The sequence below is a fragment of the Alligator sinensis genome, unplaced genomic scaffold (assembly GCF_000455745.1).
Source record: "Alligator sinensis unplaced genomic scaffold, ASM45574v1 scaffold2027_1, whole genome shotgun sequence".
Classification (NCBI taxonomy): Eukaryota; Metazoa; Chordata; order Crocodylia; family Alligatoridae; genus Alligator; species Alligator sinensis.
The window spans coordinates 14,329-19,675 of NW_005843893.1; the positions used below are offsets into that span (position 1 = coordinate 14,329).

Genomic DNA, 5,347 nt, shown 5'->3' on the forward strand with positions numbered 1-5,347 from the left:
CCCTGGTGTTCAATATGGAATTGGCCATGGATTTGGGAACAATGACAGAGATGGATCCGATGTCGAGGATGGACAGATTGAGGAGGAAGAAGTACATCGGGGTGTGGAGGTGGCTGTCAAAGGCTATGAGCATGATAACAAGGAGATTGCCAATGAGGGCTGCCAGGTATAGTATTAGAAATCTGGCCAAGTGCAAGATCTCCAATTCCAGGGCATTGGAGAAGCCCAGGAGTAGGAACTCAATCACAGCCATGCAAATGGACATCATCATCCACAGTGCCTTTTGGGATGCCTGTAGTGGGAAAGGGAATGGCTGTGTCAGGAGAAAAGGAAGGAAGAGAATAACCCCACTGTTTCTGTCCATTCATACATGACTTGTGAAAACTGCCTTTCAATGGAAAAATAAGGTGGCACTAAAAAAAAAAATATATAAAATCAGGGTTTCTAAATTGATGAACTTTTTTGTGATACTTTTAAAAAAAAATCAAATAGGCATTTCATCCAAAAAGCAGCCAGGAGAAGTATTTTGCCAGTATTTTGCAGAGACCTTGTTACTGCCACTGACTAAACCTTATACATTTGCTATTTCTGTGAAAATGGAGAAATTATCAGTGCTCTATCACACTGGCATAAACTGGCATCGCTCCTTTCTAGTCCAATGGTCCATGCCAGTTCACATGAGGTGTAGGTCCGTTCCAGGTCCATGTGACTTGGTGCCCAAAACTGGACGCAGTACTCCAACTGTGGCCTAAGCAATACCACATAAAGGGAAAGTATCACCTCCCTGGACCTGTTTGTCATGTACCTGCTAATGCATGATAAAGTGTGGTTAACTTTATTGATTGCTTCATCACATTTACGACTCATGTTCATCTTGGTATCAACAACAGCTCCAAGATCCCTTCCTGCTGCTGTGCTGCTGCGAAGGTCATCCTCCAGCCTGTAAGCATGTCGGTGAATCGTTTTCCCTAGGTGCAGCACTTCGCATTTGTCCTTATTGAACTGCATCGTATTCTGTTCCACCCACTTTTCCAACCTGTCCAGATCAGCCTGGATTTGTTCCCTATCCGTTAGTGTGTTAACTCTGCCCCACATTGGCCCTTTTCCAGTCCTCTGGGATCTGACCTGAGCATCAAGAGTGCTCAAGCATCCATGCCAGCGGCTCTCCTGTGACACTGGCAATTCCTTCAGCACCTGTAAATGAAGATCACCTGGGGCTGCTGATTTAAACAGGTCCAGTCCTTCCAGGTGTGTCTTCACTAAGTGGGTGCTAAGAGTTGGTGGGCTCGTATCCCTTTTGTCCCTGTCTATGATCCAATGGGGAGATTTGTCCTGATCCGAGATGAGGAATAGAGAGGCAAAAAACTCATTGAAGAGCTCAGTTTTGTCCCCCCTATCTGTCATTAATTGTCCAAGTTTGTCGTGTAGAGATCCTATGCTACCCTGACCCTTCTTTTTGCTCCCAATTCTGTTCCAAATGTTCATCTTTCTTAAAACCCAAACATTATTGAATTATTGAATATATTACTTACTGCACTCGTCTTAATGGTTTTGTCTTCAGTTTCCCACGTTAAATCCTTGAATGCCAGGACAGTTTGATTGATGACCATCTACTCCTGCCTCCAATCTCTTGCCCCCCATCACTGTGCTACCTAGATGCCAGAGGTACAGGTTTCTCTGGGTTGTGCATTCCTCACTGTGCGGAAGAACTGAGAGGAGGTGATCCAAAATGATGAGTCCCTGAAGAAGAGCTGGGCGTGCAGCTGACTTGGAGTTTTACTGCAGTGAAGGGACTGAAATCACAGTCAGTGAGTTGTCTGTGGATATGTTGGGAGGTCTTGTAGGACTATTTCCCTAGAGCCCTGCACAGCTCAGAAGCAGAGTCCATGGGCAAACACGCTGGATTCACAGATATTGAAGCCAGAAGGACTGTCCAGTGTCTCTCATTGGACCTACTACTGACCACATGTCAGAGGCTCTCGTGGCTTGTAAAAGGCTGCGTCTATTGGGGGGCAATGTTTCTAGGCTTTGCTAATTACAACGGGAGACGGGAGGAATTTTTCCCCCTCCTGTTGCTAACTGTGTCAGGGCCCTCCTCTCCCGACAAACCTGCAATCCTCAGCAGCACTGGGGGTTGGCTGCAGCCCAGGGTAAAGCGTTTTCCCTGTCCCCCCAGGGACCTGCGAATCACCACATTTGGGAGCTAGAAGGAAGTTTATTACAGAGTCAGATGTGCAGAGACTTGTGGGGGGGGGAAGGAGCGTCGTTTCTCTGTAATTTGGGGGGGCTGGCTGCCTTCTTTGTATATCTTGAATGTGTTTAAAAACACTTGCAGAAGCAGGACGCTGACAGTCTGTCTCCTTCTTTTGCCTGCGGAAGATTGTGGTACAGTTAGTGTTTGTGGGCAATATAGTTTAGTGTAGGCAATATTCTTGTGGGCAATATAGTGTGACGGGGTGACTGCATAGTTTTAGAACCAGTTTAAACAAGGTTGCATATGTGATAGTTTGGATAGGTGAGATTGTGTCCTGAGCAGGAGGCTGGTCCTCCAGAAGCTGCTTCCGGTCCTTCATTTCTATTTGAGTTCAAATCGAGCAACTGACTGAGGAATAGTCCTATGCTCAAGGCAAGTGTGATAAATTACAGAGTAACTAGGAGTTTCCCTTGGAGCCAAATGGTGTTCATCTTTACAGTTCTGTTTGCTCTTTCTTGTACATGGGACTATCCCCTGCTCAGCTCCCAGGTTTGGACTCTAACTAAGACTTCCCTAGGAAGCAAGATGGTGTTCCTCCTTAGAATCCTGTCTGCTCTTTCTTCCTAAGCACTGCAATGGAGGAAAGCACACCAGACCAGGTGAGTGCATGGGTAGAAAGAGAGGGACGAATGACATGGTAGCAAGTGGTAGACAAACAGATGATGCTGACACATACTGACCTTAGCTTGGTAGAAAAGTGCAATGATTTCCACATACATGTTAACATTGAAGGTCTGAAGAAATGGGGGCAAGGGCCAGAGGGAAGAAGGACAGAGGGGAGTAGAGACAGGGAGAAGAGAGAAAATCCAAAACACCAATAAAGTAGGTTCAGATTCGTTATCAGGAGAAAGTCTTCACTGATGAACCAATGGGGCAGTGGACTAGACTGATTAGGGATGTTGCACAATCTCAATCATTGGAGGTGTTCAAGTGGACGGATAAGCATTGATCAGGCATGATCTAGGAATAGCTACATCCATGTTCTTTGGTTATTTCCAATTCCTCTGGTCTTTGCTGTTTGCTGCACAGGCTAAGGAAGGATTTTCTCCCCCCTTCTTTTGCTACATGTGTCATGGGGTGGAGGCTCTCTTCTACCTTTAGAAGCATTGAGTGTTAACTGAAATCAAGGTTGGGGATTTTGACTGATATGGCAAAGCTCCTGCTCAGACTAAACCCCCAAGATCATGAGCTAGGGAGTCTTGGCCCTCCACTCTAGGTCAGACAAAACCCTATACTTGGGATCAGGAAGGAATTTCAACTTTTGGTTAGATAGATAAGAACCAGGTTTCCCCTCACCCCCCACCCCTTCCTCCATGTCTATCTGGCAGCCAGTATCAAGTGGAATGGCTACAGGGTTTGGGTCCTGAACCAGTTTAATTTAAATATCGTTGTCGATGTCGCATGGCATCTCGGTGCTCCTGCTCCTAGAGAGGAGAAACTGCCAGGGAGAGAACCCTGGCAGGACACTAATGAGCACAGCTGTGGGTTGCCGGGACAACTAAGGAGAGCCAGCTGCCTGTAGGAGGCAGGGCCTGGCCCTTATAAAGCCCAGGGCTGAGGCCAGGCATGTTTGAGTTATAGCCAGGAGGCTCGAGTTTATGTTCTGTTTTGATATTATACCGGTGGTTTGGGTGAGGCTATAGGGGTTGGAGGAGGCCTCATAGGGACCCCCAGAGGGGTGGGGGGCCCCAGCACCTGAGGAGGGTGCAGTGTACTCATAGGGACCCAGAGAGGGTGGGACCCTAGCGCCAGTGAGGGCGCAGTATTCACAGGGGGAACCCCAGTGGGCAGTATGTATATAGAGAGACATACCAGCGTTTATCCCATCAGCGAGGCTTGGGGCGTGGTATTAGGGTTTAGTAGGAGCCACGCGTAGCTCATAAGGCTAGGGTGCCTGGGGAGCACCCATCATACCACGAGACCCCCAGGGGGTCCGGGAGCACACTGGGACAGACGTCCCAGCTAACCATGCCCAGGGAGTCATAAGGCAGTCTCCCAACTTTATCTAACCATCAAAGACATGGCGGGCGAGAATTTGAGGATGCCCTTTGGCTGACTGGGCATGGTGAGGGGGCTGTAAGGAGATCACAGCCCTCCTGCAGGACCCTGCGGTTACAGTCGACAACTGGGAAAATGGCAGAGAGTGCACCCTCAGCAATTCTGCAGATGACACCAAGCTGGGGGGAGTAATAGATATGCTTGAGGGCAGGGCTATGATTCAGAGAAACTTTGGCAAATTGGAGGATTGGACCAAACACAGTCTCATGAGGTTCAGTAACGACAAGTGCAAAATCCTGCATGTAGCATGGAACAATCCTATGCACTGGTACAGACTGGGGACTGACTGGCTAAGTAGTAGGACCTAGGGGTTAAAGTGGATCAGAATGAGAATATGAGCCAGTGCTGTGCCCTTGTTGCATAGAAGGCCAATGGCAATTGTGCAGCATTACCAGGAGCATACCCAGAAGATCAAACGAAGTGATTCTTCCGCTATGTTTGGCACTGGTTAGAACACATCTGGAGTACTGTGTCCAGCTTTGTGCCTCCCACTACTAAAGGATGTAGACAGACTGGCGAGAGTCTACTGGAGGGCAGGAAAAATGGATAAGGGGCCAGGTTACATGAGTTATGAGGAGAGGCTGAAGGAACTGGGTTTATTTAGTTTGGTGAAGAGAAGACCAAGATGGTGTTTAATAGCAGCCTGCAACTCCCTCAAGGGTTGTGACAAAGATGATGGAACCCTATTGTTCTCCAGGGTAGCAGATGATTGAACAAGGAGCAATGGTCTCGAGTTCAGTTTAGATATTAGGGAAAAAAAATCTTATCAGGAGGGTAGTAAAGCACTGGAACAGGCTACCCAGAGAGGTGGTGGAAGCTCCATCCTTGGAGGTTTTGAACACCCAGATAGACAAAGCCTTGAGTGAGATTATCAAGTTTAGACCTGCCCTGCTTTGAGGAGTATGTTGGACACGATGGTCTCCTGAGGTCCATTTCAACCCTTATTTTCTATGACCCTAAGATTAGTCATTGGTTTACAGCAGCGTTAGCTACAGGGAAAACATCCCTCAGAGTTTTACAACACCACTCCTCTCA

The 5,347-nt window shown here is 47.7% G+C and overlaps 1 pseudogene; it reads left to right on the forward strand.

Annotated features, from left to right (window-relative positions):
- Positions 1–4,683: 4,683 nt before the first annotated feature.
- Positions 4,684–5,347, forward strand: part of LOC106723430 — a 13,640-nt pseudogene continuing 12,976 nt past the window's right edge.